General features: G+C 43.5%; 1 long non-coding RNA gene across 1 annotated transcript; it reads right to left on the minus strand.

The window, feature by feature from the left end:
• Positions 1-594: 594 nt before the first annotated feature.
• Positions 595-4,322, minus strand: LOC115482047. Its single transcript, XR_003944031.1, has 3 exons — positions 4,226-4,322; positions 1,539-1,648; positions 595-837 (listed from the first exon to the last, which is right to left on the minus strand). It is a non-coding gene; the product is annotated as an uncharacterized LOC115482047 (long non-coding RNA).
• Between the last annotated feature and the right edge of the window lie 18,989 nt (positions 4,323-23,311).

A 23,311-nucleotide genomic window follows, 5' to 3' on the forward strand; every position in this document is an offset into this window, starting at 1 on the left:
ACCTCATCATCAACTACAGAAGACGTATGACCGCTGTGCTTGCCAACAAGGGTTTTGCCACCAAGTATTAGGTCTTGTTTGCCAGAGGGATCAAATACTTATTTCCCTCTGCAGAATGCAAATAAATTCATATACTTTCCACAATGTGATTTTCCGGATTTAATTTGTGATGTGCTATCTCTCACTGTTACCAATAACCTACCCTTCAATTATGGGCTGCTCATGTCTTTGTCAGTGGGCAAACTTACAAAATCAGCAAGGGATCAAATACTTATTTCCCCCACTGTATATAGATTATGCCCCATATGAAGCACAAAGGGCCCTGTATGTCATTTAAATCAGACTCTTATTTTTTTATCCATTGCTAGAAGTTTTTTTTGACACATAAGGTCTTGTTCATGCTGCAATCGACACAGGAAATGAAGCAAACATTTTTGGGCTGCCCATCCCTTGTAAAGAGATACCTGGAGAAGTGTAGCTGGTCCCTTGGAATGGGTTTATGCATTTGAACAGAGCAGAATAGAGAGCTAATGTAAAAATGGGCTGGTAAAAGCTGCGGTAGGTGAATAAGCATTTTATTATATGTGTATTACAATATGTTTGGAAGCTGTATGTGCTTTGAAAAGTGAGCTTCGTAAGTCTATGTTCACGTTGACTAACATGGAAATTAGTCTATTTTATCATTCAAACAAAAGCTTGGAACTGACAGCTGAAATTCCAGTTTTACAGGTGAAGGTCATTTCGATCCTTATTGATGCCAAAATCACTGCTGGTTCTGTCATCCTCAAGCTTCTGGATCATTTCTGTTAGGGCAGCGCTGTAGCCACTGAATCAGGACTGTAAGAAACATAAGGGGCAGGATTAGAAACGAGAATAAGCTGTAAGGGTGGTTGATCAGTTGATTGGAACATAAGAACATCAAGCCCAGCATCCTGTCTCCAACAGTGGTTAGTCTGGGTGACAAGTACCCGGCAGTTCCCAAACCCTAGCTCACATTTCACATAGCTCATTCTAGGGATATGCATGATGTACCTGGCTAATCAGTTCATGGACTTTTCCTCCAGGAACTTGTCAATACTTCTTTTAAACCCCGTTATGTTAAGCATCTACGGCAACAGATTCCACAGCTTAATCATGTACTGCGTGAAAAAAAATCTCTGGGGTGCTTGTACTAAGGTGCGCTGAAAAATGGCTTGCGGTAGTGTAGGCGCAGGTTTTGGGCACGCGCCAATCCATTTTTCAGCGTGCCTGTGAAAAAGGCCTTTTTAACATTTTTTGCCGAAAATGGATGTGCAGAGTTGGCCTTCTCCCTACAATAGAAATACAGCAGAGACAGCTTAGTATTCTTGCCTCAGAAGCTAAATCATGTAGAAAGAGCACTGATATTTGTGTCCCCTCCACCACACCATCCCTCATATCCAACAGCAATCTACGTAGCTCTGCAGCCCAAGTTCAACTGCACATAGCAGAGTAGAAACGAGCCTTTGAGTCGCATGGCTCAGATGAAAGTGGCAAACAGGTAAGCTACCGATACTTACATATGACCACATATATCACTGGATTGACAGAGAGTATCAGTTTCGCCTTCCAGTCGCCTGCAACATTTACTTACGCACATCTCATGAACTGTGCAGAGTTGGCCTTCTCCCTACAATAGAAATACAGCAGAGACAGCTTAGTATTCTTGCCTCAGAAGCTAAATCATGTGCTATAAAAGGTTTGTCCTCAGCTATAGCGGTATAGCAAATGTTGAAAGAAATAAATGTAGGTACCAATTGACAGCTCTAATTTAAAGAATAGGCGCACTTATGCATGAGAATGATGTCACAAATTGGCATTTACACGCATTGGTGCTGTTGTATAAAATTGGCCTGCTAGTTGCGTGGCACATAACAGCAAATGGGCGGAGCATGGTTGTGTCATGGGCATTCTCCCTAGTGGCATCACATATGCACATTTGCAAGGCGTGATTAGGTGCACCAGCTTATGCCTGTCATTCACCTGGCGTAAGTATTAACACAATCATGTGCTATAAAAGGTCTGTTCTCAGCTATAGCGCTATAGTGCTCATTAGCTTGTTAAGCCAATTAAGTTATGCGCAATGTCATAGAATCTGTGCTGATTTTGGCACCTGAATCTAAGTGCACTATATAGAATCTGGGAGGAAATGGTACTATAAGAACATAAGCATTGCTATACTGGGACAGACCGAAGGTCCATCAAGACCAAGATCCTGTATCCAACAGTGGACAAACCAGATTACAAGTACCTGGCAAGATCCCAAAACAGAACAATACATTTTATACTGCTTATCCTAGAAATAAGCAGTGGATTTTTCCCAAGTCCATTTTAATAATGGCTTATTAACTTTTCTTTTAGGAAGCTGACCAAACCTTTTTTTTAAACCCTGTTAAGCTAACTACTCTTACTATATTCTCTGGCAACAAATTCCAGAGTTTAATTACACACTGAGTGCTGTTCCACTTCACTCATTATTTTATACACCTCTATCATATCTCCCCTCAGCCGTCTTTTCTCCAAACTGAAAAGTCTTAGCTGCTTTAGCCTTTTCTCATAAGGAAGTCATCCCATCCCCTTTATCATTTTCGTTGCCCTTCTCTGCACCTGTTCTAATTCCACTATTGGGCTCATTTTCGAAAGAGAAGGACATCTATCTTTCAACATAAACCGGAAGATGGATGTCCTTTTCCCAGGGACATCCAATTGGAATAATCGAAACCTGATTTAGGACGTCTCCAACTGCACTCCGTTGCAAGGACGGCCAAAGTTCAAGGGGGTGTGGCGGAGGTTTAGCGAAGGCAGGACTTGGGCCTAACACTTGGACTTCCTTGACCCATAATCGAAAAAAACAAGGACGTCCCTGACGAACACTTGGACGTTATCACCTGGACCTGTTTTTATTATGACTAAGGCACAAAAAGGTGCCCAAAATGACCAGATGACCACCGGAGAGAATCGGGCATGACCTCCCATTACTCCCCCGGTTGTCACTAACCCCCTCCCATCCTCAAAAAACGTGAACGGTCGGTCCGATAGGGGCAGTCAAATTGGGGCAGTCTGGATTCACTGAACGGTAAGGGTTAGGTGCCGAAAGCAACATTGAAGAGGTGGGCTTTGAGCAAGGATTTGAAGATGGGTAGGGAGGGGGCTTGGCGTAAGGGCTCAGGAAGTTGATTCCAAGCATAGGGTGAGGCGAGGCAGAATGAGCGGAGCCTGGAGTTGGCGGTGGTGGAGAAGGGTACTGAGAGGAGGGATTTATCCTGTGAGCGGAGGTTACGGGCGGGGACATAGGGGGAGATGAGGGTAGAGAGGTAATGAGGGGCTGCAGACTGAGTGCATTTGTAGGTAAGAAGGAGAAGCTTGAACTGTATGCGGTATCTGATCGGAAGCCAGTGAAGTGACCTGAGGAGAGGGGTGATATGAGTATATCGGTTCTGGCGGAATATGAGACGTGCAGCAGAGTTCTGAACAGATTGAAGGGGGGATGGATGGCTAAGCGGGAGGCCGGTGAGGAGTAAGTTGCAGTAGTCCAGGCGAGAGGTAATGAGAGCGTGGACGAGAGTTTGGGTGGTGTGTTCAGAGAGGAAAGGGCGAATTTTGCTGATGTTAAAGAGGAAGAAGCGACAGGTCTTGGCTATCTGCTGGATATGCGCAGAGAAGGAGAGAGAGGAGTCAAAGATGACTCCGAGGTTGCGGGCAGATGAGACGGGGAGGATGAGGGTGTTATCAACTGAGATAGAAAGTGGAGGAAGAGGAGAAGTGGGTTTTGGTGGAAAGACGATAAGCTCGGTCTTGGACATGTTCAGTTTCAGGTGGCGGTTGGACATCCAGGCAGCAATTTCGGATAAGCAGGCCGATACCTTTGCCTGGGTCTCCGCGGTGATGCCATTGCGGGTAAAAAAAATCAAAATATACTGTATAACAGCAGTTCTCGAATAGTGGCTACTGCTGAATTATCTGGAGTTTGGGGTCAGCACTGTGGCTATCAGTTTACAGTGATATTCAGCTGCTATTGTTATTACAAATTTATAGCGTGCCATTTTCACTGTTCACATTGGATAAATGTCACAAATAAACACTGCCACTAAACAAGGGACTCATCACCAGGACTTATAGGATTAGCAGTTCCTGCTAACTGAATAAGGCTTTTTGAAATTGGCTATCAGGTTTCATGGACTTGATCAGTTTCCTGGTTTATACTTACCAAATAGAATACCCACTTCGCCCTGATCACAGTAAGGGTGAGCAGTAGCAAGCACAAAGGGCTTCTCATGGTGCAGTCACTTTGTTACACTCACTGTCCTCTGAGTCAGGGAACCTAATGCTGAGCATTGGTTCACAATTCAGATCTTTATAGCTCTGCTTTTGTGTCATGTGAGCAAACCTCAGCCATTCACAAAGGCACAAGTCTCCTATTCACAGCAATCTGTGCTGAAGAATACCATTAATAGTACTTGCTATTTAAATGGTCACGCAAGACTCACTTTTCATGTGAAGGTGGCAGATATGTTACCAGGGAAAAGTAATCATAAATCATGTGAAAAATATTCTGAAGAAATGCAGAAACCTATATCCACTTTTACCAGTCTCCGTGAGGAAAAAGTGTGCAGATCTGCATGCAAGTTTATTGTGAAGGTCCTGAAAAATCAGAATGGCCTCAGCCTTCATATTTGCGGCAATAGCCATGCAAAACCCTCTCATGCATATTCATTAAGGAGATCCTGAAAACCTAACCTGTTAGTGGTCCTCAAGGCCTGAGAGTGAAGACCAAGAAGCTAGAGGATAGATACTCTAGGACCAGCTAGAGAAACACAGATTGAGAGCATCCGGGAGTGAAAATGTACTTTGATTTCAAAAGTCAGGACTGGGCTGGTGCAATTTTCAGAACATTATTTTTATTTATTTAAAAGTACTTGTAAATCGTTTTCCCAGCAGAGTCTCCTGCCTGGTTAAATCACACTGGCTGGGTGATCTCCAGGTTTTTAGTGGCATGAAACCGTGGCACTTCCGGTTAGGTTAGTTCCAGGGGTGAAGTCTGGGCAGAGCTGGGATTTACCCGGTTAACAGCAATTTTCAGACCATTAACTGGGTAAGTGCCTGGATAAAGCTAGGACAACAGAAAGGTTATCATAACTCTATCCAGCCAGTTGACCTGAATGTTGGCAGGCACCCAGATAACTTCCAGCAACTGATCAAGATTCGGATATTCAATGCCAGGAGGTAGAGTGTAGCTGAGTTTTGTAAAAGGTTTGAACAGGTTTCTGGATGAAAAGTCCAGAAACCCTTATTAAGGTGGACATGGGGAAATCCACTGCTTATGCCTGGAATACACAAATCTATATAGGAAGAGGAACAGTAATATATTGTTAGTGAGGGGACGTCTCATACAGTCACGCAGGCACTCTATGTGTCTAGCTTATATTAAGCCTCTGCACTTGTGACACGATATAATCATTGACTGCCCCCAACCTCCAGTAGTGCACAGTATTTGCTTAACGTGAATTTACTAGTACTAAATTTTAAATGTGCATATCTTTATACAACATTGTGTCCACATCACTTTTTTTATAATAATTTTTTTCGTGCACCCGTGAAATTCTAGATCTTCAAAGAACTATATCGCTGTTGTGGTGAACTGAATCAAAAATGCAAAAGCATATAAAGAACTTATCTTAATCTTCTTAGAAGCTACGAACAACTTTGTAATCCTTTAAATTCATCTATTGATGTATCACTCGTGCTTCATGGACTTCGCTTGTCAAATTTTGATTGTGTCCCCGGCAGGGGCGTATCTGGACTCGGGCAGTAGGGGGGGCCAGAGCCAGAGGGAGGGGGCACATTTTAGCCCCCCCCCCGGCGCCACCGATCCCCCCCCCCACCATTTCTGGACCCCCCCCCCTCGCCACCAATGACACCCTCCCCCGCTGCTGTCACTTACCTTTGCTGGCGGGGGACCCCAACCCCCCGCCAGCCGAGGTCCTCTCTTCCATGCAGGCTGCGCCGCTGCAAGTTGCAACGCTTCCTGTTCTTCTGAGTCTGACGTCCTGCACGTACAACGTGCAGGACGTCAGACTGAATTCCAAATTCTGAGTCTGACGTTCTGCACGTTGTACGTGCAGGACGTCAGACTCAGAAGAACAGGAAGCGTTGAAACTTGCATCCTGCACGGAAGAGAGGACTTCGGCTGGCGGGGGCTTGGGGTCCCCTGCCAGCAAAGATCGGCGACGGGTTGGTGGCGGGCGGGAGGGGGAGGTGGAGAGGGTCTGTGGTAGGGGGGTCCAGGGCGAAATCTGCGGGGGCCCAGGCCCCTGTGGCCCCACGCAGATACGCCCCTGGTCCCCGGTATCAATGCCAACCCGACAGGAGCCTGTTTCGCAGTCATCTGCTTTGTCAAGGGAAATTGGCACGCATTTTAACAGCAACCGATGTAGACAAGGAGCCTGGAATAAGCAGAATGGAATCGGTCTACTTTCTGGGATCTTGCCAGGTTCTTGTCACCTGGATCGGCCGCTGTTAGAAACAGAATACTGAGCTTGATGAACCTTTGATCTGAACCAGTACGGCAGTTTTTGTGTTCTTTTAAAAATATATATTTTATTACATTTCTTTAATAAAAATAATACATCAATAAATAAATGAGAGAGTAGAGTTACATATAATACAAAAGAAATATAATATTTGAGACAGCTAAAGTTTAGATATTTCTAAGTGTTTCCATTGTCTGATACAAACGTTCTTGGGCCCAATAAGCCAGCGGTGATCAGCATATCTGGGCTCCAGCACTGAATTTCCGAGTAAACGGAGCCAGTCCAAATATAGTCGGTTAAATGTGATATTCAGCACTTAACTAGTTATAAAGAACCGCATAAAGGTAGGACTGCCTTCCTTTTACGAGATCCCATTTACGCAGTTATACTGAACCGGTTAATGCTGAATATCACACTTAGAGAGGCATAATTGAACGAAAACGTCTATCTCCATGGGCGTTTATCTCCGAGAACGGGTCCGTGAAGGGGCGGACCGAACCGTATTTTCGAAAAAAATAGACGGCCATGTTTTATTCGACAATTTGTGAGCTGGGCGTTTTTGTTTTTCAGCGATAATGGAAAATGAAAGCGTCCAGCTCAAAAACGAATAAATCCAAGGCATTTGTTCGTGGGAGGGGCCAGGATTCATAGTGCACTGTCCCCCCTCACATGCCAGGACATCAACCGGGCACCCTAGGGGGCACTTTTACAAAAACAAAAAAAAAGGTAAAAGAGCTCCCAGGTGCATAGCACCCTTCCCTTGTGTGTTGAGCCCTCCTAATCCCCCTCAAAACCCACTGCCCACAAGTCTACACCATTACTATAGCCCTAAGGGGTGAAGGGGGGCACCTACATGTGGGTACAGTGGGTTTGGGGGGTTGGACGACTAATAAGCATTAAGCAGCACAATTGTAACAGTTAGGGGAGGGATGGGCCTGGGTCCACCTGCCTGAAGTCCACTGCACCCCCTAATAACTGCTCCAGTGACCTGCATACTGCTGCCAGGGAGGTGGGTATGACATTTGAGGGTGAAAATAAACAGTTGTGAAACGGCATATTTTGTGGTGGGAGGAGGTTTGTGACCACTGGGGGAGTCAGGGGAGGTCATCCCTGATTCCCCCTGGGGATAATCTGATCATTTAGGGCACTTTTTGGGGCCTTATTCGTGGAAAAACAGGGTCCAGGAAAAGTGCCCTAAATTCTCGCTACAAATGCATATTTTTTTTCCATTATCGGCGAAAGGCGCCCATCTCTGATCGGCCGATAACCACGCCCCAGTTCCGCCTTCACCACACCTTCGACACGCCCCCGTCAACTTTGTACACTTCCGCGATGGAGTGCAGTTGAAAACGTCCAAGTTCGGCTTTCGATTATACCACGTTATTCGTTTTTGGGAGATAAACGCCTATCTCCCAATTTAGGTCGCAATATAGGCGTTTTTGTCTTTCGATTATAAGCTGGTTAACCAACTAGGTGCCACCTCCACCTCTGGAACACCCCCAAACTAGCTGCTTTTGGCTTGGGTGCTAACTTCGCATTCTCAGCAGCACTATCTGGTTAAGAACCACTGAAAATGCCCTGTTAGCTCCAGATAGACGACTTAACAGCCAGGAGCCTCTCCTGGCCGTTTAAATCATTTAGGGGCCCTTTTACTAAGCCGCAGTATAAAGTGGCCTGCGGTAGTGTATGCATGTGTATTGGACACGCGCCGAGCCAGGTTTTACCACATCTACAAAAAATGGGGCTTTTAAAAATTTTTTATTTTATTACTTCGAAAGGAGTGAAGCCTGTGAAAACTGGGATTGCTTTAATCAGTGGGATTTGAATTAGAGATTTGAGTATATGTATCGTTAAATAACTTCTTGTTTTTTAAAATAGAGAGAATGTAATCCGATGTATTATTTCTAACTAAAATCTGGACAATAAGTATGTTCTTAATGAAATTAATTGACTATACACCGTATTTGGACTTGAAGAAGCCAACCAGATGATCAATGTGGAATAATGAATTAGATGAGTAATATCTGGGGATAATCAGGTTAATACCATGTTTTCTTTTTTCTGTTTACTGCTCAATTGATCTCCTTGTCTTATTTCACTCTCCCTATTTTTCTTCACTTTGTGGTCTAAGAAAGAGAAAGATTGTATATAATCCATATATCTAGTTGGAATTTGTTTTCTTCTTATATTGTATTAATGTGCAATCATCTCTGTATTACTGTTTGCAAGTGACCCTTGTAAAATGGAAAATTATAAATAAATGATTTTAAAAAATTTTATTTTATTTTTTATTTTGTTTTACATTTTAAATCAAATTTCAAGATTATACACTTGAATCAGCAAAGTGTTTTTCCCATATAATAGTCAAGTAACATATACCATAATATAGATGATTATTAACACTTGAATTGGGTTCCAAGAAACAAAGAGTAAGGAGGATATAGAAGACAAGAAAATAACATTTGCAATAAATTTACAGCACCTTGAGCAGAACAGAGAATTAATACAATTAAACTCCTTCAGATCTTTTTGAGGCTGTGAAAGATGTTAAGTGTGAGGGTTCCATAAAGACATATTTTACTGAGTTGTATCGGATGATACATTTACAAGGAAATCTTAAATAAAATACTCCTCCCAGTTGGAGAACGGCTGGTTTTAACAGTAGAAATTGCTTCCGCCTTTTCTGGGTTTCTTTCGAAACATCAGGAAACAAATTTATTAAAAATGGGGCTTTTTTTAATGGGATGGGAAAAGGTCCTGCGGTAAAAATGAAACCAGTGCGCGCCCAAACCCGGCCTGAGACCTTAACGCCACCCATTGATCTAGCAGTAAAGGCTCACGTGCTACATTTGCAGTGACCGGTCGGCACACACCAAGTGCCGATTACTGCTGGAACCGGCATGTGGAAGAAGGAAATAAATAATTCATCCACGTATTATGGGCGCATACCAAATCTGAAATTACTGGGAAGAGGACGTGCTGGTCTAGTGGTAGTCTCATTTGGGCACGCGCGCTGCATGTGCGTAGAGCCTACCGCAGCTTAGTAAAAGGGCCCCTTAGAACATTGGGTCCGTATGCTTTTTATTGCACTGTCTATTGCATCCGTTTCTCTGTGGCCACAGTCTTATCACACTCATTCGTTATCTTGAAATCATCAGACACAGTTGCCCCAAAGTTTCCTTCTTGTTTATGGCTTAGTCAACAAAATACACTGTTTTTCACAGAGGTGCCCTTTGGATTCGTGCATCCCAAATGCATCACCCCACAATTTTTTTGCATTACAGCTTATTTACCAGGCATTCAACACAGTCCTCAGGGACCACTTAGTCAGTCAGGTTTTCAGGCTATCCACAATGAATATGCATGAGAGAGATTTGCATACCAAGAAGCCAGTGCGTGCAAATCTATCTTCCGCATAGTCATAGTGGATATCCTGAAAACTCGACTGGCTAGGTGGTCCCTGAGGACTGTGTTGAAAGACACTTCTCTAGGACAGAGCTTACTCATTTTTCTTTGCCCTCTACCTCATGGTCATCATTCTGGAACATTCCAGAATGACCTGCTTATGCACTTCTAACCAGAGTTGTGACCCCCAATACGGAATGCACAATTCCAATTAGGGTCACAATCCACAGTGTGAGAAAGCCGGCTCTAAATGGGTTTTGTTGTTGTTGTTGTTGTTCTTTTTGTTTTGTTTTGTTTTTTGTTTTTTTGCTATCAAGTAGAAGCCATAGTCATTTGCTCACTGCTGAGGGAATGTCATGCCCCAGTGCCTAGAACAGAAGATTCAAGTTGTGCTTCAGCTGGCTGCACAGCATTGCCCATATCCTGCAAAGACCAGGAAACGGATTAGTTACAAACTCATCCAGCCTACATGCAAAGCCCAGAGACCACAGTAGCACATGTGCAAACTGTATATCTGCATCATGGATCAGCAGGAAAGAGCAGCCCCCCCCACCCCCCATCACAGTAATACATCAGATCGAGACAGCCACACAAAGAGGCATCAGCCCTTTCAGCCATTTATCATCACATATTTCATGTGTTACATTAAGCTGTGCTTTTTATCATGGTTTTGCTCATATGAGGAAAGGCTGAAGAGGTTAGGGCTCTTCATCTTGGAAAAGAGACGGATGAGGGGAGATATGATTGAGGTCTACAAAAACCTGAGTGGTACAGAACAAGCAGAAGTAAATCAATTTTTCACTTGTTCCAAAAATACAAAGATTAGAGGACACTCGAGGAAGTTACATGAAAATACTTTTAAAACAAATAGGAGGAATTATTTTTTCACTCAACAAATAGTTAAGCTCTGGAAGTCTTTGCCGGAAGATGTGGGAAATGGTGGTTAGTGTATCTGGGTTTAAAAAAGGTTTGGATAAATTCCTGGAGGAAAAGTCCCTAATCTACTATTGAGACAGACTTGGGAAGCAACTGCTTGCCCTGGGATTTGTAGCATGGAATGTTGCTACTCTTTGGGGTTCCAGAATCTTGCTACTCTTTGATTCTTCATGGAATCTTGCTATTCGTAATGATTCCGGAATCTTGTTACTCTTTGGGGTTCTGGAATGTTGCCACGATTTGGGTTTCTGCCAGGTACTTGTGACCTGGCTTGGCCACTGTTTGGAAAACAGGATACTGGGCTAGATGGACCATTGATCTGACCCAGTATGGCTAGTCTTATATTCTAATGTTCTTATGTTTATCTGTTGTCACCTACTATGTTTCTGGTATCAGGCGAGTTCCCACCCACCAATTTCCCTCGAGACAATTTGTATTTATCTATTTATTTACTTATTTATGACATTTTAATTCCAGATTAAACATGAATTAGGTTGAAACCTAGTTTGGGGCAGTGCCCCACACAAACTGCATGTCTGGAAGTGTAAAAGATAATGTTGTGGGTGGGGGATGTGAGGGGGGTACTGGCTCCCCAAACGATCTGGCAGAGAAAAGGGAGGGAGATTACTTGCCTTGTATGTTTTGTATTGTTTGGGTTATGGGTGGGAATTGTCCAGATGGGAATTGGTGAGTGGGAACTGCCCGGTGGGATCTGTCCAGGTGGGAACTGACCTAGAACCATGTTACTATCACAGGGAGAAAAGTAGGAAAGAGAGAGGGTGGGTGAGTGAGACAGAACTGAAAGGCTGGGAGAAGTAAAAGGAAAGAACCGGATGACAGAGTTCCTCATTATTTGTAATCAATAGAAACAAATCAAAATAAAACATGGAAAAGAAAATAAGATGATACCTTTTTGTTTGGACATAACTTAATACATTTCTTGATTAGCTTTCGAAGGTTGCCCTTCTTCGTCAGATCGGAAATAAGCAAACGTTGGTATATGACAGGGCACCCGGTCAAAAGAAACCAGACATAAAAGTCCCTGACAAAATAGACTCCCGACAAAAGGGCCTGATGAAATTGATTTATTTTTCAATGGTACGAATTTGAAGGGTACAAAGAAGTGGAGGAGCCATAAATTACTGAGAAAGTCCACGGCTTGTCACTTGAAAGTCCTGGCACCTGCCTACGGCTTGACTTCACTATCCACACTTGGTATCTAGTGAGAATCATAAATCTGCTTGAAAACATAATCCAGCTTGATTAAGGAGGTTTCCCTGCCCCTGAATTTGGACGTTTTGCAAGGATGTCCAAATTGAAACTTGGACGTCCGTTTCGAAAATGCCCCTTCACATCAGTGAAGATTTCAGTTGTAGTTTATTATATTTTTTTGTGATGTGTTATTTTTTCTTAGGGGGTTGTTTTGTTAAGGGGTCTGTTTTGTGTAGAGTCTGTTTTGTTGGGTTTTTTTGTCGGGTTTTTTTTTTGTATGGTCTATTATGTAGGGGTGCCATATGACAGTATATATAAGTGAAACATCAAAGCGTTCCAGTGACAATCTAACAGGATGGGGGTAGATAGGTGAGAGACAGGAAGAGTTGGGTGGATGAGGGACAGGGAGGGTGACAAAGCAGTACAATTTTATGGTTTATAATGGGCTAGAAAACCCAGATCTTTGTTAAGTTTTGTCTGGTGGGTGTCAAAATATTTAATCATTCTGACTTCAAAGGTTTTATAGTGACATACAACCCAGAGCTGGAAAAATTAAGAAAAATCATAAAAGATCTGCAGCCTCTACTCCAGGAGGATGAATTACTGAAAGAGATATTCCCATCCCCACCAGTGCTGGCTTTCTGACAGTCACCCAACTTAAAACACAAGCTAATTAGAAGTAAGCTCCCAACACAGACTCAAAAAGAAAAGAATGGCACACATCCTTGCAATATATCCAGCTGCAAACTATGCCAAAACATTTCGCAGGACCCCACATCATTCACAAAGGAAAAATATTCAACATTAAGGAATCTTTCACATGCTCATCTTCAATGTGGTATATATCATTCAGTGTAAAATATGCAATGAAGGCTGCTACATTGGAGAAACAAGTCAGATGTTAAAGAAGAGATTTAATTTACATAGACACCATATGAAAAATGCTAGTACCAATCAGGATGTCACCTCTGTGGGGCAGCACTTTACAAAACCAGAACACCGTACCAGTGATTTCATGGTAAGAATCCTAGAAGGGAACTTTAAAACAATACAAGAACGTTAAGACCTTTGAAGTCAGAAGGAGCTTTTCAGAATCTGGTAGGTACAGACTGGTAAATGTATCAGATTCATTTTAATTGAAAATAAAAGACATGGAACAAACAACCTTCAGGCATTTTTAAGATTCGAAAGGCTAGATCTGTGAAGAAAGAAAAATGCAACCATGCAATCAGACATACAGGTAGACAACCATCGTTATCCTAGAAAAAGCTTATTTGGACTTACAAAAGAAGGCAATCTTAACAAATGAAATCTGCATTTGTCCTGTCATACAGAACTGCATCGTGGTCCCACGAATATTTTTATAGCTGCTCCCTGTGAAACTTTGGAATTTGGTTTTGAGTTTATTGTCTCTGTTCTCAATGATGAGACACTTAATTCCTCATGCTTTTGTAATATATTCTTACTTAATCCAAGTCAGATCATTTCAGTCCACTGCAAGTGTTCTGAGACCCATTGTTGAGACTGAAGTACCAAACTAGAAACAGAAAACCTAATATTTCCATTAACTGAACTGTAAATGAACAACTTCTCTGGGTCATCTCTGTATTCAAATATATTTTATTTACCATGTGATAAGAACACCAGTGCTGTCAGCAATAGTGATAACACACAGTAAATTATTGTGTGCTAACTGCAATGCACAACCTGTGCCCAGTCCCTGCCCATTTCACACCCCATAACCAGTTCAAATCCCACTGCTGCTCCTTGTGATCTTGGGCAAGTCACTTAACCCCCCCCCCCTCCCCCCCATTGCCTCAGGTACAAACTTAGATTATGAGCCCTCCTGGGACAGAGAAATATCCAGTGTACCTGAATGTAACTCACCTTGAGCTACTACTGAAAAAAGGTGTGAGCAAAATCCAAATAAATTATTTGAGATTCTATTGCTACTATCTGAGATTTTACATGGAATGTTGCTACTATTTGAGATTCTGTTGCTACTATTTGAGATTCTACATGGAATGTTGCTATTCCACTAGCAACATTCCATGTAGAAGCCTGCCCTTGCAGATCAGCAACGCGGCTGCGCAGGCTTCTGTTTCTGTGAGTCTGACATCCTGCACGTGCAGGACGTCAGACTCACAGAAACAGAAGCCTGAGCAGCCGCGTTGCTGATCTGCAAGGGCAGGCTTCTACGTGGAATGTTGCTAGTGGAGGAGTAGCCTAGTGGTTAGTGCAGTGGAACATCAAACGTTGGTACTATTTGAGATTCTACATGGAATGTTGCTATTATTGGTGATTCTACATGGAATGTTGCTGAGTGGAGGAGGAGTGGCCTAGTGGTTAGAGCATGGGTCTTGCAAGCCAGAGGTGGCCGGTTCAAATCCCACTGCTGCTCCTTGTGATCTTGGGCAAGTCACTTCCCTCCCTCCATTTCCTCAGGTACAGACTTAGATTGTGAGCCCTCCTGGGACAGAGAAATATCCAGAGTACCTGAATGTAACTCACCTTGAGCTACTACTGAAAAAAGGTGTGAGCAAAATCTAAATGGAGGAGTGGCCTAGTGGTTAGGGTGGTGGACTCTGGTCCTGGGGAACTGAGTTCGATTCCCACTTCAGGCACAGCTCCTTGTGACTCTGGGCAAGTCACTTAACCCTCTATTGCCCCAGGTACAAATAAGTACCTGTATATGTAAGCTGCATTGAGCCTGCCATGAGTGGGAAAGTGCGGGGTACAAATGTAACTAAAATAAATATATGGAATGTTGCTACTATTGAAGATTCTACATGGAATGTTGCTACTATTAGATATTCTAGATGGAATGTTGCTAGTGGAGGAGTGGCCTAGTGGTTAGAGCACTGGTCTTGCAATCCAGAGGTGGCCTGTTCAAATCCCACTGCTGCTCCTTGTGATCTTGCCTCAGGTACAAACTTAGATTGTGAGCCCTCCTGGGACAGAGAAATACCCAGTGTACCAGAATGTAACTCACCTTGAGCTACTACTGAAAAAAGGTGTGAGCAAAATCTAAATAAATAAATAAGTGTACGCAGTTAGTGTGTGAATCAGCACATGCTAACAGCTATGCCAGCATGGGGTAAGGGGTTACTGTGGCTGTGAACTAACAGTTACCTTGTGCCATTAACTGATTAGTATACATTAGCAGACATACCCAGTGTACCTGAATGTAACTCACCTTGAGCTACTACTGAAAGGTGTGAGCAAATTTAAATAAATAAAAGATCCCATAATAATAATAATAATCAGTAGTAGTTGATGGCTGGTAATGACCAACTAACCCATCCAGGCTGCCCATTTATTTGAAAACAGTAAAAAAAGAAAACAAAAAAAAAACCCAGAAAAGCTAACTTTGTTTCATTTTCAAACAAAAGGAAACTTCCTGCAAAAATGTTTTTTGTTTGCTTCCAAAATAAACAAAATGTGCTGCCAACTGAGTCCCAAATCACAGTTTCTTCATTTGACCCTCCCTCCTCAGCTTTCTCCTGTGCTACTTCTCCACCCTCCCCCTAGAATTCAAACAGACCAGGAGTGATGCAGATTGTGATATTCCGCCTGAACCGATACACACATATTACCCCCCTCCTCAGGTCGCTTCACTGGCTTCCGATCAGATACCGCATTCAGTTCAAGCTTCTCCTTCTCACCTACAAATGCACTCAGTCTGCAGCCCCTCATTACCTCTCCACCCTCATCTCCCCTTACGTTCCCGCCCGAAACCTCCGCTCACAGGACAAATCCCTCCTCTCAGCACCCTTCTCCACCACCGCCAACTCCAGGCTCCGCCCATTCTGCCTCGCCTCACCCTATGCGTGGAATCAACTTCCTGTGGCCCTACGCCAAGTCCCCTCCCTACCCATCTTCAAATCCTTGCTCAAAGCCCACCTCTTCAATGTTGCCTTCGGCACCTAACCTTAGACTGCCCCAATTTGACTGCCACTACTTGATTGTCTGTACATTTGTCCATTAGATTGTAAGCTCTTCGAGCAGGGACTGTCCTTCTATGTTATATTGTACAGCGCTGCGTAACCCTAGTAGCGCTTTAGAAATGTCAAATAGTAGTAGTAGTAGTAGTGATATGATTATGGGGGGGGGGGGGTGGCACTTCTACCACCTTTGGAGCTTACATTGGCTCAGAAGGGTTGGGGAGGGAGGAGGGAACAGAGATAAGAAAGGGCAAGAGGTTTTGTGGAAGACCTTTCAAATTTATTTATTTTTTTTTTTTGCTTTTTCTTTTAATTTCCACTTGATATTTCATTTCATTTCTTAAAATAAAAAGAATGAAAATAAACATGAAACAGATTGACAGAACTGGGCAAACAATGCATGAACATGGAATTAACCAATGTCACATGGGCTCAGTTGGGAGGGTCTTTTTGTTAGACAGAAGTCTGAGTTAGTAGAACCAGAGCTGCAATTAGATGAATTTCCTTTGGCACCTTGCACTGTGCACACAGGCTCCAAGAGAGAAACCCACAGGTGGAGAAACTGGCTTCACTGAGATGTGTTAGAGAGAAAAAAGAGACTACTTGGTCCAAGCTGTTTTAGCCACCACCATGAGAATAGAGATGTGTGCCTCCATTCAGATCTGGCCCTTTCACTAGTATGATTAGGCGCCAGCCTAGGGCAGCAGAATTTGGGCGGCAGCATAGCTGGTGCAGTAAATCAATGGAGCAATTTTCAGTGTGGTGTGAGGCGGCTAAGCGCCTGCCTGCATGCAATGCTTCTCACGCCCAGTCCCCTCTAACTGAGGAAGTTTGGGTCAGAGAGGATGGGGTCTTGCAAGCCTTGAATGTAGGAAGATGCTCACAAGTCCTGTACCAAGCTGACAGCTGTACTGTAGGTCTGGTGGCAGTAAGAAGGCAGCATTAAAGAGGCAGCAGCAAGGGGAGATGCTGGACATGGGGAAGGGTCAGAGAAACAAAGTGGAGATGCTGGACATTGAGGAGTGGATAGGGGAGATGCTGGACATAGGGACTAGGGAAGAAAGGGAAAATGCTGGACTATAGGAGGATAGGGAAGGATGGGGAGATGCTGGAGCAGGGAACAGAAGAGGAGATACTAGAAAAGGGGAGGAGGCACATGGCTGAAGGTTGGCCTACAGTGTCAGACATGGGTGGGCCATCCTTGCCTCCAGGAGGATGCTTTAGCCTTTCTGACAAAAAAAAACGTTAGGAAGATTTTGCTATTTTCTTTTCCAGAAAGATGGGGAGCTCTGCCTCTTTGCCGATATGTGTCAGAATAAATGCTGCAAGAAAGTGAAAGATTTCTGGTTTCCCACCTGCTCGGAGTATGAGGAATGTTATACGATGTAAATAACATTTCTCAGTTTGGCATTCTTACGTGAGCAGTGCACTCTCTAGAGCTATAGGATCTGATCTGAGAAGACTCCGAGCTCCTAAAAATCCTTCCTCATCAAGATTCCTGGCCCGTAATGGGCAGAGCTGCAGGTGGATGCACAAGCATGGAAACAAGTGCAGCAGGGGTAAGGGGCAAATGGTCAAAGACAGCTCCCGGTCCGCATACAGAGAAGTATTCCCGTGAAGAGTATATTAGTTAACAGAGACATCAGAAGAGGCTGATCCAATAGACAAGGTTGAATTTAGAAATTATCCTGACAGAGCAAATCAGAATAATGAGGTGGGGGCGTGGGGGCAGCAGCACAGAACTGTTGCTTTTTCCTAGGGGTCTGAGGGAGGGGAGTTCATAAGAGTCCCCTGAGGTGGTGGGAGGTAAGTTGTCGATGTTCTTCCTTGATTATGGCTGAATGCAGCACCGTCGGTAGTTTGATTTAAATCATTTGTTGACATGGTTTCCATTTTATGGTTGTATTTATTGAGATTTATTAACCACCTTTATGAAGAAATTCACCCAGTAGGTACAAACTTACAATTCTAATAACAGCATAACAATAGTAAAATGTACAAGTATAAATACAATGAAAGAGGAAACTTGAAAACAGCACATTGAAACCTAATAATAAGACTACTATGAAACAGGATCAAAAATATATACATTTAACAGCACTGAAATGCAAACAACAGAGACATAATACGACATAAGCATAATAGCGATGGAATACCCAATAAGCACACAATTAGAACATTCAAATAACATTGCTATGATTCTAATGCTTTTCTACAATACAGCTGAGGGGCTAAGTACAGATATATCGACGGGACAAAATGCGTGGTTGTATGTATTATATTGTGACCTACCACACCAGCAGAGGGATTGGCCCAGTTAACTGATTGGCTAATTTTGCGTTGGGCAGTATCTTCCTGATCAAAATGATTTCGATTGCCATTAGAGCAACCATTGAACAGTGTAAACACTGTAAAGGGCTAACATAGTAGATGACAGCAGGTCCATTCATTCTGCCCATATACATTTCCTGTTGGCGATGTTCACAGCTATTTTTCATGATCTGATAACCTCGGGGATTCTGGAGGCTTGGCACAGCGTAAATCACAATTTAGAATCCATTAATCCACCAGTATCTCTCTCTGAGGGCATATATCCCAGTCTATGCATCCTTTAATCCCAGTCTTAATTTCTCCTACAGTCCAGAAGAGGTGGCGAAAGCAATGTTCTGAAATGGGAGGTTGACAGAACCAGCAGTGATTCAGCATCTGCAGAGATTCGACTGATCTTTACCTGTCACGCCCAAGATTGTGCAGCAAAAAGCGTAATGGCGCCTTTTCACGTTAGAAGATGCCACTGTGCTTTTTGCTGCGTTATCCATTTGTGCAAATAAAGTGTGATATTTGCACCATAGTTACTGTTCTAAGAGGTTGTTGCACAGCTGTTGTTTCAGAGTTATTTGAAGTCTGACAGACCCCTGATGAAAGCAGATTTGCCGAAACACAACCTGAATTGGGTGTTTCTTGTCAGCGCATCCTGTATATAGTATATGAAGATTTTATTATGAATACACCTTTTGAATTTGAAGAATAAACTTATTGTATGGCCTCCCTGGTATTTTGTCATGGTGCCTTCCACTGGTTTTTTTGTTTGTTTGACTTTTGATTGCATGTGGAAGGGTTGTTTTCCTTTTTTTTTCTTTGTGAGTCTTCTAGATCAGCAGCAGGTTCTGGGAGTGGCACATGCCAGCAACATGTCCTGACAGCCACACATTCAATGCCATTAGCAACACGTACATTTACCTTCAGGGTAAAATAAAGTGTAATATAGAAAAAGTACAGGAGCAATATTCATTCACTTCACAGTGGTCAGTGCTTCTTTCAAGGAGGTTTGATAACAGGATGTCACAAGGCTGAATCCCCCTCTCCACCCAAGGCGGTTTTAATTCTCCCCAGTGCAGCTGCTGCCTTCTGGGTACACCCAAAACAATGAAATCGATAGGGTGACATGCTCCGCCTACTGGCTTCAGCCCACATAATGGGTCAGATAGGCTCTTGCCATCTCCTGATATCAAACCTCCTTCGTTTCTTTAAACACTGGCCACTGCTGATTAAATTAGACTTCAACATTCACTGACAGTCCTTATCTGAGTATTGGCACTGAATACCCAGGCACAAAGTGGCCACTGGCACTGCCCAGATACCATTGATAGTCAATAGCAGTCCCTGGCCTAAGTTAACTGGATAGTTATCTGGGTACTGCAGTTGAACATTGGCAGTGCCCAGGTAGCTTCTGACTGCTCTAACTCCAGTCCTGGACCACCTCTACATTGCCTAAATAAGGCCGTGGCAGTCACAGCTGAGATTCAGTGCCAGTATCTGATTGCCCCCTAGCCCAGTCAGCACTAGTTAACTGGGTAGGAGCCTCTCCTATATGGTTAACTAGTGGTGAATATCAACCCCATAAAGTCCAGTTGTGCATTTTTGCATTCATGGTGTTGGGATGGTAATGATTTTTCAGTTTTCATATAAAAATCTCATGCTCTCGAACTAGGGGCCTAAGAGCTAAATGGGGGCAAGGCTGAAGGTCCACCTAGGGAGATGCATACCCTTGCACCAGCACTGCCTGCAACCACACTTTAACATCCACATGTCCACAGTACCGGAACCTGCACCGTAAATCCACCCAACCCCCAGAACCTCTCCACATGTCCACAGTACTGGAACTTAGTCAAACACACCCAACCCTCAGCACCTCTCCGATTGTCCACTGTACCTGAACTTACACTGTTAAACACCCTCCCCCAAACTGCAACACTTTTCTACATCTCCATGTACTCGCACCATCACATGTACCCTGATCCCCAGGACCTCTCCACATGTCCACAGCACCTGCACCTATACCGTCACAATGGCCCAACCCCCAGGACCTCTCTAAATGTCTATACCACCTGCACTCACACTGTTCCCAGTGAGTTATATCATTTCCATTTATGGAATGTACTTGTTACTTTTTTTGGACTTATTCACTGATTTCCCAAAGAATAATCTCAGAAGTATGTATCATTGTGTGAATTGGCTTTTACTCTCCCTCATACTCTATCTCAAAGTTTATAAATACTTTGTCATTTCTGTTTTCATTGTAGTATACAATCTTGGTGTTTGCTCCCTGTTCTCAAGGCTGCCAAGGGGTCAGGTTATTAGGATAAATATCCCAAATGAATATGCATAAGAGAAATTTGCATACAATGGAGGTATGGGGATGCAAATCTCTGTCACACATATTCATTTGGGATATCCAGATAACCTAAACTACTGGAGTCCTAAGCACTGGAATGCTCTCCCGCAACACCTTAAAACTCAAGTGGACCACGCCCTCTTCAAGTTGTTGAAGACCTACTTCTTTGCCAAGACCTACTCCTCACTTTATACCGCTGTTGATGCACCCTCCCTGGCTCCTACCCTGCTATTTCACCCTGTTAGATGCTTCTCCCCCTGCATACGCCTTGTATATTCTTCTACGTTTTCCTATTCTGTATTTTATTTAATGTTTGTAAGCCACATTGTGCCTGCATGAGTGGGAAAATGTGGGATATAAGTGAACAATAAATAAATAAACTGTTGGTGGCCCTCAAGGACCGGGGGTGAATACCAAGGATCCAGACTTTTAAACTTGGGGAAGTCAGATGTTAGCCAAGAGCTCTCCTCACCTGTTAATATCTGTTTCATGGCCTTATATAGTGCACCTGTATTTGACATTGCTGAATAAAGTAGACACGACAGTTTCCAATAACAGAACGCATTTTCAGTATTTGTGTACACCTCAATAGGAGGCTGTGAGTCTCAAGGTAAAGGTCTTACAGCAGAGTTTCCCAAATCGTGGGTCAGTACCACAACTTAGGTCACAAAATCTTCGTTTAGGATCACAGCCTGGATGGGCCCTTCATAGGATATCATTGGCCTGTGCCACTGTGGGGGTGAAGGGGAGGGGGATTGCGTGGTTTTGTGGCTGCATGAACGGAGTCAAGCACTGTCGTAAAGGAAGAGCACACAAACTGTTCCACCATGAGGCTGGGTAATTTTCTTTTGTTTTAATTAGTATTATTTATTTTAGATAGCACATGCCTTAGCCAGAAGCTACAGTTGAGTGCAGTGAATCCCCCTTGTACTCATGGTTTTGCTGCAGACCTTGCCAGGGTTTTCAGAGTTGCATTGGAGATCTTTCACAAATTTTGCAGGACATCTGCTGGATATGCTGGAGATGTGGATACACTGGATGGATACACAGGAACCGAAGAAGCTGGCAACGATGCAGGCCCCAGCGAAACTGAAAAACAAACAAACAAGCAAACAACGCACGAGGCAAAACGTCAGGAAATGTTGGAACAGAAGAAAGATTGGGAGGCTTTTATGTAGACTGTATACTACCTACCCCTTCCTGCTGAACCTTCTCCCTCCTGGGTACTAATGCCACACACATAGGAGCCAACTCTGTGGGTGCTGTGGGCTCTTCAGCACCCCCAATATTGAGAACATTCCTTGTACGTGCTCAGGGAGGGGTTATTTCCGTTGGGCTTAGCACCTCCAATAATTTTGAAAAGTTGACTCCTATGGCCACGCATTCTTGAATTCTCATATTTCTTTTGGTCCATGCACCCGAAATCTGCCAGTCTTTCTTGACCAATACCACCACCCTTAGAGCGTACCTTGCGCTTTATTTCACCCACTTGCTCTGCACGTCTACTCTGTTGGAGATCTTAGCATCACCTGCAAAAAGAAAACCATCCACCCCAGCTCTACAGCAACATAAGCTAGGAAAACACGCTGAAGAACCTATCGGTGGAACCCTGCCACTCTCCTTTGCCTTCCTGGCTTGCACTTCATTTGCCATAGAGCTCGCAGTTTCCTATCCGTTTCCATACTAACACCCAGTTCCAGATTTCCCAGCCTGCTAGAGCCTTCAGTGCAGAATAGTCTAAGTAAACCACCCGCCTCTAGCCTCTTTCCAGTCCTGTCTCTCTCCACTTTGCCTCCTTCCGTTTCTTTTCTCATCTCCTCCAATTACACCGGTTCTTTTTACTTCTTTTTTTTTTTTCTCCCCAACCAAATTCCCTTCCCCCCCTTCAACTGTTTTTCTGCATTGACTCCCATAAGCCTTGAATCGTCTCCATAGACTGCATGGTTCATTGGGAATTTGCTCAGCGAAAGATGTGTTCAGGCCAAGCACTATGCTGATGGCTGTGGTAGAGGACAGATAGCTGGGGTACGCTACCAATTTCTTAGCAAGAAGATCGCTTCGGCTCTGGTCCAGACTCAGCCATGCCACTTTGCCTGAATATTTGTGCTACACTCTTGCAAGGGTGGCTGGATTGCATTTTTGTTAAGTGGGAGAGGAAGAGAGGAGGTGAACGTAGGACTCTGAAAGGACCAGTGCATTTGGAAGGCGTATCCCACAAAATTCAAGGCTGGTGGTCATCCTACTAAAATCACTGTTACAATGTATATATGATGTTGATGCTCCTGCCACATTCTTCTAGATATTAAATTATACTGTTGCTGACAGAGACCTATCCAAGTTTATACACATTATTTAAACCCGGAGAGCTGAATGCTAATGCCACAATTACCAAGCTTTGTGGGACCTTTGTTTCAACAATCTTATATACAGTCATGTAGCCCTACAATCCCAGTTACATGATTGTTCAGTGCATGGTATTAAACGCAATAAAAGCAAAGAAATCATCAAAGTAACAAAATCGGCTTCCCTGTGCTCAAAACTCAGAATGCAAGCTCATTGGGTCGGAAACCTTGTAACCATGTTATTTATCT

The sequence above is a fragment of the Microcaecilia unicolor genome, chromosome 12 (genome assembly GCF_901765095.1).
Source record: "Microcaecilia unicolor chromosome 12, aMicUni1.1, whole genome shotgun sequence".
Lineage (NCBI taxonomy): Eukaryota > Metazoa > Chordata > Amphibia > Gymnophiona > Siphonopidae > Microcaecilia > Microcaecilia unicolor.